This window comes from Petromyzon marinus, chromosome 24 (genome assembly GCF_048934315.1).
Source record: "Petromyzon marinus isolate PM22_M1 ecotype Great Lakes invasive population chromosome 24, UKy_Petmar_22M1.pri1.0, whole genome shotgun sequence".
Lineage (NCBI taxonomy): Eukaryota > Metazoa > Chordata > Hyperoartia > Petromyzontiformes > Petromyzontidae > Petromyzon > Petromyzon marinus.
In genome coordinates this window covers 13547466-13561897 of record NC_133690.1, presented here as the reverse complement: position 1 = coordinate 13561897, position 14432 = coordinate 13547466, and the positions used below count along the sequence as shown (strand labels likewise).

The 14432-nt window shown below is 40.9% G+C and overlaps 1 long non-coding RNA gene across 1 annotated transcript; it reads left to right on the top strand.

The window, feature by feature from the left end:
• The first annotated feature begins 176 nt into the window (after nucleotides 1-176).
• Nucleotides 177-5952, top strand: LOC116945564 (uncharacterized). The gene is made up of 2 exons (XR_012945218.1): nucleotides 177-2185; nucleotides 4977-5952. It is a non-coding gene; the product is annotated as an uncharacterized LOC116945564 (long non-coding RNA).
• The last annotated feature ends 8480 nt before the right edge of the window (nucleotides 5953-14432 follow it).

Sequence of the window (14432 nt, the reverse complement as noted above, 5' to 3'; positions counted from 1 at the left end):
TATATTTTGTCACTTGTGCGTACATTTATTTAAATTGCTGGGTCATTGCGCAAGTTGTATCATCACAGTTCGTAATGTGCACCAAAAGGTTCGGTCACTGTTCTCATGTTCCTTCTCGTACGACTTTATGGGGTAAAAGACAGATTTTTGCGAGACCTTGTGGAGAAAAGAATTAAAAGGCAAGAAAAATATAATTGCAAAACCGTTATATAATAAAAACAAATTTAATAAAAAGAACATTGAAGATGTATCAGGAGAAGATGAAAAAAATAATTGGTGTTCGTCTAATTAATGCCCTTTTGCCTTTTATAAAGCCATCCAAATATGAACGCAATTACTACCGGTTTAATAAAAAAATTGTCATGACAAAGAAATTAATCTTCATTATCAAAAGCTATTGGTTAATTTCAGTACTTTAGTTTGTTCCTAATTGTACATTTAAATCCATACAATGAGGTAGTGGACACCTTGGTCTCCAGAGAAGCTGAAAAAAGCACTAATGTTCCTAATTTGTATTCATATTTTAGTGTTTTAATTATCTCAATTAATTTGGTACCAAACCATGCAATTTTTCTGCATAATGTAGTTCTCTGCATATGTTTTTGTTACCGGCATTGATTATCTTATAATTAAAACGGGATAATTTTTTAACGCTTAACCTTTTTGAAGGTAAAAACAAATGTGATCCATTGTAAAAGTATTTAAAATTAGTTTTGTTTTAATGACTCATTGCAACAGTACTAAAGTGACACGGATCTTTTTTACATTTGTTAATTGTGCACAAATAAATTCGCACTTTTTTGTCCCTTAGTGAAGGCTGCCCATTTGCCAGGCATTGCTCATCCGCCTAATGTCTATAGACAAGCGAGGGTTACAGTATGTGCCAAAGCACACGCTGCGTGTATGAATGCAATGCATTATCAGTGTCGGTGCAATTCCTTCCTAAGAGCCAGGCTTCCCGGCAACGACGAGATTTGCAATTAAATTGAAATTGCTTTTCCCACTCTTTCAGCCTATAGTTGATGAATCGCAAAAAGATTGACGCGGGCACCTGCACAGAATCAGCACTTTCTCTTTCGCCCTCTCTCGTTCGTTTGATCGTATTTATTTTATCGGCAGCACGAAAGCTAAAGGCCGCACCCAAGAAATAGTGCAGAAATTGTACCAGCCCCTTTACGCATTTCTGCGCTCGCCTGATGAGGAACGCGTTCTTCTGAATATTTATTTATTTATTTATTCTGAGCCAATTTGTGACATTGTCTCGGAGATAGCAGCGCGGACGGTGGGGGGGGGGTTGTTGCTTCGAGTTCAGAAATTGCTATCGAGTATTTTAAAATAATTGTGGAAGAAAAGCCTTCCACAACAATGCCGGCATTGTAAGATGAAGGAAATTGATTTTGTTAGTTTAAAGGCACAGTGTATGTCAAGTACATTTTGAGAAAATGAATCGTGCATGTGAGCTGTGGGTTGCGCTCCATGCGCTATGAATCTGACGACCTGAGCTCCATTCCTATCGCAATGGTTAACATTCATGGAGAACGATTTCTTTACCAGTCCTGGTGCCTATCCCAGGTCGATTAAGCCTTAAATAAGTATCTGGTGAGGTTTGTTAAAACATCAGCACCTGGGAGACAAAGGCGACCGGGCATTATACTGGCCACACCCCCTAAGTCTCCAAGGCTTTCAGTTGCAAATGATGCATTGTGATCCCTGGATGTGTTGCTGTCTCTATGCAATCCATCATTTGCGTTTACGCACAGTTGTACTGTATCGTTCCCACAGTGCGTTTTCCGTTTCCAAATTCCCTTCCATTGTAAAGTTCGCAAGAGCTGCTAACCTGTCCCCAATGCTTATCTAAAAAAACATTTTGATTTAAAGCTTTCGTGACTTTACCGAAAGAACCAAGAATATTAAAAAAAACATTGTGAAGATGTCCACCTGCATGTCTCATTCGTTTCTCTCCCAACTTCGCCCTTTGCTTCTGTGGCAATTAGATTGGGATCTGAGACAATTTCAGCATGCCCGTGCACCCATAATTCGCAATACACATGTCCTGTGCTCTTCCATTGGCATAATCTAATCTCTCTGTGTTTAAATCTCACCAACAGGTCATATCCGTGGAATTGTTTGTGACTTTTTTTCTTTTGGAACCAAGACAACTAGCCCCTGGATACACGTAATGGAGGTCGGTTTGTATATGTTATTATGTGTAATCTAGATTTGAAGTTTTCGTGACTCTAGGGACCCATACTCATTGGTTCTTTCGGTAAAGTCACGTAGGTATAAAATAAAATAAAATCACGACGTTTCGGGCGCAACAAAAGCGTCCGTCATCAGGTGGGACAACCACAGCAAGAAACAATTGCTGAAGTGGGCAAAATATTTTGTTAGTTTGCGCTTGTGTTGCGCCCGAAACGTCGCGATTAAATTTATTTTATTTTATACCCACGTGACTTTGCCGAAATAACCAAAGAGTATTATACGTAATGTTATCGCATCATTATCATCAGCCTTGGTCAATCCGCTGCTGGATGAAGGCCTCCCAAAGCTGCTGTCATCTCTCACGATCTTACGACGTCACATTGCAACGCCTAAAAAACAACGTGACAAAAGGTGATCGGTTTATCCACTGGCATAGTGATGCGATGACACAGTTTGTAATCCAATTACCAATGATAATTCCTATCCTACAGCATCAGAGTGTGAAATCGTCTATCACCATCTTACTTGAACCCATTATCTCATCTTGCCGATGCCGCAAATCACGATGCTATACCGTTTAAGCTCATGAAAGCGCTCAACCTCACTAACCAAATTAGGAAAGGATTCACGTATTCCGATGTGCTATCCTTGTTCAGGTCTTAACGTTAATCCCACATCTTTCTTGCCTGGCTTTCTCCCTTTGTTTTGGTAATCTCGCCGCCAGCAGTAAAACCCTGATTCCACACCAGGGAGAAGGACTGAGTCCGAGAGCCCGATTTAAAGTCAGCAAGCTCCCTATAGTGTCTGGACGGGGGGGGGGGGGCGACGGTGGGGGGGGGGGGGGGGTGCTGGAGGGTACTGATCCCCCCTGCTGAAGGCTCAGCTTCCCTTCCTAAAGTGTTATATGTTTTATATATTTTATTATTTTATTGTTTCCCTTCAACGTGACTTTACCGGAAGAGCTAAGAATATGTTATAGGCAAGTCAACAAATGTTGGTAACGTGTCTCTGTATATAAATATGGGGTGAGAGATGAAGCAGAATGCTTGACATACAAAATAGAGGCCTTATTGGTGCACATCCTGCTGTTGAGCACCGCTGATTTGTCCTTGCCCCGTCACCTCCGATGAGCACGGTTGGCTACGTGCGGTGCGAAAGAAGTTCAACATACAAACAAGATTTTTTAAAATGAATGTTTAACATTGACTGTGTCATGCCCCCAGCCCCCACACACACACACACGCAATTTTAACAAGGTCCCACAACAGGGCTGCATTCACCACAGTGTCTAGGTAGACTGCACAGATGTCATCAAGCCGGGCGATGTCTGAGATTGAATGGAAAACTTTTGTTGGAACTCGTGTTCATGCCGCTTCCGCGCTAGGAGAACGAACGCTCGGAGAGCATCCTCTGAATTGGAGGTCCAGTGTGCTCAGCATTAGACCATGGAGGCATTCATTGGGAGCAACGTCAGATTATCTAAATGTGAGTGTGTATATACAGTGTTATGGGGGGAAAATGCTTCTTATTCATGGAAGAACCCGAATGTGAAAACTGGCAACAAATGTTATTCGCGCACTTACTCGCTAAAGCACAACAATTGGTGGTATTTAGCCCAGCCAAGGGAGTAGAAGTTCACGTTTCGATATGCGACCCATCTGGCCCACAGGTGTATTGTTACCTATCGGTTGAGGTGACCATTGTGTGCTTCCAGGCAGAGTAATTAATAGACTTGTTGACGCGTGAGATTAAATTTGTCCCGACAATGCAGGATGTTTGTGCATGGCACACACCCTGGAATGTCGAGATGATATTTTCGCATTCGTCTGTTTTACTTTCCATTCGTGCCACTTGAGCAACTTGCAAATTAAGTGCCAAGCATGGGTGAGTTGGGGTATAACTGATGATATATTCAGATACACATGAGAACCCAAGCAATGTAAATGTGTTAATTATATTTCTTAAAATGTGTCGTCCCATACTAACAACGTTGAATGTCACAGCTACGGCGTTGGCTTTTTACCATATCAAAATGTCGCACGGCACTGATGTGCTCTGTATATAATTTGCTTACATAATTAACAATATGACTATGTTTTGGCTTGTCTCTCTATATATTTTTTTACTTGAAAATAACAAGTAAGCACAAATTGGCTGTACCCACTTATCTCTTAATAATGTTATTGGCAGCAGCGCAAGAGTGGAAATTGTGTGTGCACTACGAAATAGGCAGGTTATGAGTCATCTCTCGAGCAGATGCAATGAAGCGTTCGACTCAGGATTACAATTTATTTTAAGAATTTATTATTTTTACTGCACACATTTTTTTATGGTTTTCTTTTTTTATCTGCCTTGTTTGTTCAGTTGTGTTTGCACCATTTACCTTAAATGTCACATTCGCATGCAATGTGGACATCATTTGCATGAATTGGAAGGAGCTGATGCGAACGCGTGTTCATTCCAAGATAGCACTGTGAGAGTAGAATGTATTTTAATCAACGTACCAAATGCCTCGTCACATGCTTACTGGGTGACCCACATTTTTAAGTATGTTAAAAAAACAAAAAAACATCATCAGAGGCTTTTCAGCGAGAGTGAAAACACTGCCCCCTTTTTTACCTTGGGTACACAGCCATCACAGATTCCCTCTGTTTGGCAAGAGAGGCAGTGCACATGAGCAACAAGGTGATTCCAAATGAACGCGGCAGTATGCGCTTCGCTTCTCACGAAGGCAATCGGTGACCGTAATTATATATATATTTTTTGTTGTTTAGTGCAGAAGAGCGGACAGAGCAAGGCACACTGACGTGCTGTCGATGAGCCTGAAGTCTGTCCCAAGCCGACAGACCGGGGGTGCAGAGCAGGCCAAGTACCGCCGATTAGCACGGTCTGCTACGTCATATGCGAAAGAAGTTCGACGTACAAGCATACAAGCAGCAGCCTGATTTGCCTCCGCTGCTGTGGCTACGTGGAGAGGTGGCCCACGTGGCTCATGAGGCAGGTGAAAGTCAGAAGCCATCGTCTACTCTCCATCACCCTGCAGCGACCTTTTTCTCTGGGAATTTAGATCTCCTGGTGAAGCCATTAGTAATCGTGCAAATCATTGGGGGGCGGTGGCAGGGGGGGGGTTGCTCCTTGTCGGTTGCTGCTCCCACGATCTGGACCTTGTAACAATTTTAACTTCATGCAGATGACACTTTCATTATTGTTATTTGTTTTGCGTTGTTGTTGTTATTATTAGTATTGCTATGATGCTTGTTTACCCAGGAAAAGGCTCACTGAGTCTCGAGACTATTTTTGCTGGATGTTCCTGCCGAGTTTTTCGTTTGCCGCGTGTGATCTCTGTTGAGTAATTTGCAGGTAACGTTGCAGCATCGGGATGTTTGGCCAATACCGGTTGAAGTGTATTAGCGTTCTTTTTGTTTAACCATTGGAGGAAATCAGAGAAGCTGAAGGAAAACCATGAAGACCAGGGGGAGAACATACAAACACCACAGAGAAAGGCACTTCTTGCCCTTCTTGCTGTGAGGCACACGTGTTTTGCCACCACTGTTTAGGTGTTTTATGTTTGCAAAAAGCCTCTATTTTTATAAATGTATTTTTTTAAAAATGCATCTCTGCTTTTTTAATTGTATGCAATTGATTAGTCATGTCAATAGTTATTTTGTTGTAAGGTATCTGGAGTTGTGGCACATTGAAAGAAGCAAATATGAATTGCCTAATTGAGTAAATGTTCATTTTATTTACAAACCATATAGTCTATGTTGTGTTATTGAATATGTAAAATTGTGATGTAAAGACCAGTGTTTAATATCATCTGGAACAGCCCGGATTGCTGTTTTGGGAATTATTTTGGCACACCACGTCCATCCTCTGAACAGGTTTTTAATAATAGGATTATAGGAATATAGGGTACAATAATATAGGATTATTCTGAATAGGCGTACCTTATACTGCAGCGATAGTGCCTTACACCGATAATCCTTACTCCTCTCCAGCCTAGCGGCATTTAGGAAAATATCGAGTGGCAAAAATAAGCTGTGCTTAGAAGTAATAAGTACCATAGAAACTGAACCAATTTCTATAATAAATACTAAATGTGTGGGTCCAGGGCGATATAATGTTGTGTTTACAATCTCAGGCACATTTTTCTTTCAGTAAATATCATCACAATGGCTACAACCAGGCCTGGCAAACGTTGTTTCCGTTGGCAGTAGCAACGGAAGATGTGAAGGAATGAGGGCCCACTGAGACAGCATTATTATCCTACACTGGTGGGGCCCATAAAATATCTTCTCGACAGGGCTACTCATGAGCCCGACGGCCCTGTCAAGGTGACCGCAATCTCTGAACTCCCTCGGTTCCATCCCTCGAGTTGCCCCTGAGTGAGACACAAGAGGAGTTTCCATGCACGCTGAGTGAGTTGGATCGCCCACGGCCAACAGCTCGAATTTGGTTCGGAGTGGTAACGCAGGGATTGGCGGTATTCCACATTGAAACCAGCGACATTGAGTTTGGTCCAATCAATTTCTACGTGATAAACCACTTTTTTGAGCTATAATTTGTGGCCAGATCGCTTCTGAAAAAGAGCTATACAGCTCAGTGGGCCTTACCTCGTAAAATAAAAAAAAATTGTTGAGTTTTTAGTTTAATGTCCATATTGGAGTGCAGGTCACAGGGATACACTTAAAAAATAACCAGAATAGAAGTTTCTGGCCCAGGATAATGTAAAATTAATTGACAGATAGGGTAGACAACTTGGAAGTATGACACGTAGGAGGCTTTCGCGACCAATATCATCCATAATAGAGGTTTGTTGGGTTAGGTAGCGTAAATATATTAATGTGTCGTTAAAACCCACCACCACCTGACATAGCCAACTAGTAAGGATTGTCACGTAAATAGAACATGGCCAATTCGTCACTAGTACAGCATCACCGGTGCGTTGGAGAGCCAAGCCACAACATTTACAATCTGAGTAACGACGTTTCGCCAGCAATTACAACTAGCTTCATCAGGCGACAGCCAGATTTGTGAAGTCCACCTGTTTTGTCCCTTGTATAGAGGCGTAGAAGTGGAGAACAAACTTCTGCGCTCTTGAGTTAACGTACATTATGCATGCGCATTTTGCGGGCCCATTGATCTTGTCCTTCCTGTCCATTGTGTGTATTAAAATATCTGTACCAACGGTAATCCCTACTGAAGTATGGTGGCCTGTATAGGTGGCCTATATAGGCCACCATTCTTGGAAGTAGCCTGCAAAAGAAACACGTCGAAAAGATATTGATGTTGTGTCAGCAAAAGGGGTATGCGATGGTTGGGACCTCTGTGCTGGGTGGATGTTGGCAGGTTACTGAGACAGGTGTTGCAGTAGCACCCAGAGGTCATCAACCAAGAGGAAGACCTAAAGCCAAAAAGTCCGATGCTGTGACAGTGGACCCGGGAGTTTGGGTGTTACGTTTGCAACAACTGTTGAATCTGGTCGAAGGAAGTAATACCCCGGTTTACTTCAGCGATGCATTCGTGAAAGGCGCGAGGACGAATATCGAAACGACGTCGATCAAAGCGACTTGCAGGGTAGGTGGTGTAGGCGTCAGCGACGTGAGTGTGTGGGGTTGAGGCGACACAAATCGGGTAGCGGTGTTGATAATAAAGTGACGACGTATTTGTGAAACGGCGTAAAGGGCGAGACGTAAGACGGGGTAGGACCGTAGGTCAAAGGTGTTGTGGCATCAATTAAGTTGGCCTTAATGATGCCTCAAAATTGACATTAATTTGACCTTGTGCATTGTCATGATTACAATTTGAGCTTAAGATTACAGTAATCACAAAAATCTACGTAGCATTTTTGTTTACATTAGACATTGGTGTCATTTATTGTTCAGTATTTCAGTTTCACCATCAAAATGTGTCACAGCGTGTTATGCATCAGCATGCTTCATTAATGACAATACAATGTCGCGGCAACATTTATTAATCCGTGTCAATAATGTTCAGCAGCCAGAGACATTTCTTATGAAACCCTCCCCACCCCCCCCAAAGGAATCCAATCCATAGATGTTGCATGCGTGTTCTAGAATATGCTGCTTCCATGTGGCGCAAAGCCCCCTTTTTTTTTGCAAGGGCACGGGAAGATACCGTCGCTCGCATTGCCCTGACTTGCACGCGTTCAGAGATGTCAGTGGGTGCGCTTTTGGATCAATTCCGCTGACTTTAGTCAAGAAGACTCACATCGATTAGAATGGGTAAAGCTGTTTGAGCCATTATTTGCTGCGCTCATGTCTGCAGAGTGGCAGATGGGAGGATCGGGAAGGTGGCATTCGTCAGTCGATGGAAAACTAGAGATCAAACACGCTACATGTCACAGTAAATATTGTAAACTTTTCTTCACTTGGACCGAATAATTTCTCACTCGGTATTTCCCAGAACGCTGCTATGTTGGCTTGGAGAAGGAATTGTCACCGTAAGGCACTCCCACTTCAGTCAAATATTTGCCTATCCATAATAATCCTGTATTCCTATAATCCTATTTTTAAAATTGTATGCATGTACTTACCAGAATAAATTAGCCATATTTAAACCCGTGATGTTTTCCAGTCACAAATAGTTCACATTAAATATATGTTTACTTCCAGACAGCGCAATGTGATGCGATTACTTTCTGCTTACAGTACATGCTTGTTTATCAAGGCAACGCTTCGTAATGTCAGTGCTTACACTGAAATAGAGGAAACATACACTGGGATTACAGAGTATAAATAAACTAATGTCTAAATCGGGATGGTAAAAAAACAGCCTCTAAAACAGCTATTAGAAGAAACGGCCTAAAAAAAGAAATAGTGTGAAACGTGTGATTAAAACTGTTCCGGGAGTTGGATTGAACGTTATTGACTCGTAACATTATTTAAAACTTGTCTTTTTGAATATAACCATTTCATTCGTAGTGATGATCATTTCATTAATATTACTGTACAATTAACTGTAGCCTGCCAATTATTAGGACGTAGTACAGAAATGGGTTCCTATTTGATAGTTATTCGTCAATTAATGGCTTTTCTCTGGACATATTCTTTGATTCTTTCGGTAAAGTCACGTAGATATAAAAATAAAGTGAATAAAAAATAATATAAAATAAAATAATAATGATAAAATACAAAAAACCACTAATGCAGATTGTAGCCTGGTTTTTAATCGGAGTGAGTGTACTGGCAGTCTATAATAATGTAGACTGTCGCCTGGTTCTTAACCTCGGTAGTCTACAGTATAGACTGCCAGTACAATCACCGAGTTTAAGAACCAGGCTACAGTCTACATTGTAGACTGCCAGTACAATCACCGAGGTTAAGAACCAGGCTACAGTCTACATTATAGACTGCCAGTACGCTCACCGAGGTTAAGAACCAGGCTACAGTCTACATTATAGACTGTCAGTACACTCACCTAAATTAATAACTAGGCTGCAGTCTACATTATAGACTGCCAGTACGCTCACCGAGGTTAAGAACCAGGCTACAGTCTACATTATAGACTGTCAGTACACTCACCTAAATTAATAACCAGGCTACAGTCTACATTGTAGACTGCCAGTACAATCACCGAGGTTAAGAACCAGGCTACAGTCTACATTATAGACTGTCAGTACACTCACCTAAATTAATAACCAGGCTACAGTCTACATTGTAGACTGCCAGTACAATCACCGAGGTTAAGAACCAGGCTACAGTCTACATTATAGACTGTCAGTACACTCACCTAAATTAATAACCAGGCTACAGTCTACATTGTAGACTGCCAGTACAATCACCGAGGTTAAGAACCAGGCTACAGTCTACATTATAGACTGTCAGTACGCTCACCTAAATTAATAACCAGGCTACAGTCTACATTATTGACTGTCAGTATACTCACTCAGATTAATAACCAGGCTACAGTCTACATTATAGACTGCCAGTACACTCACTCAGCTTAATAACCAGGCTACAGTCTACATTATAGACTGCCAGTACACTCACTCAGCTTAATAACCAGACTACAGTCTACATTATAGACTGCCAGTACACTCACTCAGCTTAATAACCAGGCTATAGTCTACATTATTGATTTTTTGCTTTTATATTTTATTTTATTTTTATTCACTTTATTTTTATTTTTCTATCTACATGACGTTACCAAAAGAACCAAAGAACATCAATTCCTGCAGTCACGAAAGTTTTAAGTAAAAACTTTATGAGGACACTTGTATTCTAGCACTTTAATATATATACTGTACAGTATTAGTGGGTTTTGGCATAGAGACCCGCAGAAAATGTTGACATTTTTGGATTATCCGCGATTTTTTATTATCTGCGGCTGCCTCCCCGTCATTAGCACGGATAATCGAGAGTCTCCTGTATATATACTTTAAGAGGAATTGGTCAAATATTCCAGGGAAAGAACCTCCTGAAAATAATAATCAGACTTAAGGAGACTCAAATGTAATCAAATAAGTTATATATATGAATATTTTAAAAAATAATGGTTGCTAAGCACAAGCTCAAATACCCAAACATCAAGCAGCCAGCAACAAAAGAGAACTACAGTGAGGGAAAAAAAAATATTTGATCCCCTGCTGATTTTGTACCACTGACCAAGAAATGATCAGTCTATCATTTTAATGGTAGGTTTATTTGAACAGTGAGAGACAGAATAACAACAACAAAATCCAGAAAAACGCATGTCAAAAATGTTATAAATTGATTTGCATTTTAATGAGGTAAACAAGTATTTGACCTCTCTGCAAAACATGACTTAGTACTTGGTGGCAAAACCCTTGTTGGCAATCACAGAGATCAGACGTTTCTTATAGTTGGCCACCAGGTTTGCACACATCTCAGGAGGGATTGTGTCCCACTCCTCTTTGCATATCTTCTCCAAGTCATTAAGGTTTCGAGGCTGACGTTTGGCAACTCGATCCTTCAGCTCCCTCCACAGATTTCTAATGGGATTAAGGTCTGGAGACTGGCTAGGCATCTCCAGGACCTTAATGTGCTTCTTCTTCAGCAACTCCTTTGTTGCCTTGGCCGTGTGTTTTGGGTCATTGTCATGCTGGAATACCCATCCACGACCCATTTTCAATGCCCTGGCTGAGGGAAGGAGGTTCTCACCCAAGATTTGACGGTACATGGCCCCGTCCATCGTTCCTTTGATGCGGTGAGTTGTCCTGTCCCCTTAGCAGAAAAACACCCCCAAAGCATGTTTCCACCTCCAAGTTTGACGGTGGGAATGGTGTTCTTGGGGTCATAGGCAGCATTCCTCCTCCTCCAAACACGGCGAGTTGAGTTGATGCCAAAGAGCTCCATTTTGGTCTCATCTGACCACAACACTTTCACCCAGTTGTCCTCTGAATCATTCAGATGTTCATTGGCAAACTTCAGACGGGCGTGTATATGTGCTTTCTTGAGCAGGGGGATCTTGCGGGCGCTGCAGGATTTCAGTCCTTCACGGCGTAGTGTGTTACCAATTGTTTTCTTGGTGACTATGGTCCCAGCTGCCTTGAGATCATTGACAAGATCCTCCCGTGTAGTTCTGGGCTAATTCCTTACCGTTTTCATGATCATTGCAACTCCACGAGGTGAGATCTTATATGGAGCCCCAGGCCGAGGGAGATTGACAGTTATTTTGTGTTTCTTCCATTTGCGAATAATCGCACCAACTGTTGTCACCTTCTCACCAAGCTGCTTGGCAATGGTCTTGTAGCCCATTCCAGCCTTGTGTAGGTCTACAATCTTGTCCCTGACATCCTTGGAGAGCTCTTTGGTCTTGGCCATGGTGGAGAGTTTGGAATCTGATTGATTGATTGCTTCTGTGGACAGGTGTCTTTTATACAGGTAACAAGCTGAGATTAGGAGCACTCCCTTTAAGAGTGTGCTCCTAATCTCACCTCGTTACCTGTATAAAAGACACCTGGGAGACATAAATCTTTCCGATTGAGAGGGGGTCAAATACTTATTTCCCTCATTAAAATGCAAATCAATTTCTAACATTTTGACATGCGTTTTTCTGGATTTTGTTGTTGTTATTCTGTCTCTCACTGTTCAAATAAACCTACTATTAAAATTATAGACTGATCATTTCTTTGTCAGTGGGCAAACGTACAAAATCAGCAGGGGATCAAATACTTTTTCCCTCACTGTATGGGTTTAATGGATGACAGTTAATATACGTTTCTTGAATTTAGCAAGATTACGTAAACTTTGGAAATGAGATGCTGGAAGGGGATTCCCAAGTGGAGGAGTTCGAGGGAAGACACGGAAAGAGAAGTGCTCTGGGCTGCAGCATGGTGGTTGAACACAGTGTTAGTTAATCCTCTTCATCACATATGGGACGTAATGACTTCCCTCCACCTCTTCCTGTTCTTAGCAACATGTTGATTCTCGCCCCCTAGAGAGGTTGCGTACGTAGTGCAGACGTTCCATGTACCAAGTCTTCTCTAGGCTTTAGGACCCAGTGGGCTCTCCTTCACACTCCTGACTTCCAAAATTCCTTTCATCAGGAGTAGGCATACTGCCTGTAGGTAGGCTTGAGCCTACTGTGGCCCTATTGTTGTCTCTCTTTCTCAATTTGGTTTCCATAACAAACCTTTTTCTCCGGGCTAGCGTTGGTAGCGCTACGAAACGGTCAGTCTGGTAGACTGGGCATGGGAGGATGAATCAACGAGTGAAGTTCACGTGAATGGTAACCGTGGCAGTGGTGATAGAAGAGTGACAATAATCCGACACGTAGCCAGTGAATAAGTGACTGTAGTGAATCGGTGAGTGATGGATCATAAATCAGTCTGACCTCATTGTTAAATGTAGATTTAATGTAATCTTAATTTCCTACCTGCAAATGCCCTTGTGACAAATAATTGGTGGCATTTATCAGGACAGTATTAATTAATTTTACATCTCAACTCTGTATCTTGGCTTAATGTGCTCAATTACACATACGTACATGAAAAAAATCACAATAATGTTCTGATTAGCACACGTGCAGAAAAAACATGCCTGCTGTATAAAAGAAGAAATATGTTTGCTTGGACATTACAAAGAAAAAATATACAGTTGTTTATAATTACATTTCCAGAGTTACTCAAGAAAAACAAGATTATAAGTGCTTCTGCAGGATACAACATCCTTTATATGTGGTGTTTGTGCTGACCACAAATTTGGATGCATTGAGGAAAGGGCATTTGAATCCACATTTTTTTTGCGTGAGATATTTGTATTTTATACGCACAATATTTTTTTTCTAAAATTGGATTAGCCGTCCAAACGTGTGCAATATAATATAATTAGGGTTCATAAATTCTGATAACATACTGTGAGAACATGAAAGGTTCAAATTTGAACTGAAGCAATTATATTGTTTTATCAAGTTAAAAGGTAAATAATTTAGCTACCTAGCATCTACCTGTTTGTTTATCCATGAAGTTGATGATTAACAATTAAATGATGGTGCTGGGAAAAGAGTTATGAGACAATCGTATGTTCCAGATGAATACCACGAACGTATTTTTTTCATATCCTTAGTTTTTTCGGTAAAGTCACGTTGAAGAGAAACAACAAAATAATTAAAATATATATAAAACAATAAAAAATTATCACGACGTTTCGACCATAACTCAAACTACTCAAACGACCGTTTGAGTTATGGTCGAAACGTCGTGAGAATTTTTTATTGTTTTATATATATTTTATTATTTTGTTGTTTCTCTTCAACGTGACTTTACCGAAAAAACTAAGGCTATGCATTACTGCAGTCACGAAAGCTTTAAATCAAAATTTGTATTTTTTTCAGTTTAGTTTTTTTTCAGTTTATCAGTTTATTTATTTTGGTATAGCCCTGTGAGCCATTCAGCTCTTGAATCGGGTGCAACCACAACAAACAAACAAAAAACAAAAACATGAACAAGAAAACATCTTAAAGTGACTATGTGACTGTGCAAACAGAAAATCCATGAAAAAAAACAGCAAAATATTCCTGAAAAAAGCACCGTACACCAACGCTGTGTGCAAAAAATCCAAGTGGGATGCAAGTCAAACAACAACAACCACAAGCAAACTTAGATTAAGGCCGTCAGTCTAACTCCAAACCAAAAACCTTTTTGAAATCACCAAAAAATAAAGCCATAATTGCAACGTAACAGTGATCATAGGGACTGTGACCGAATTTTTACAATAAACTACGTAAATAACATGTAACACCAAATC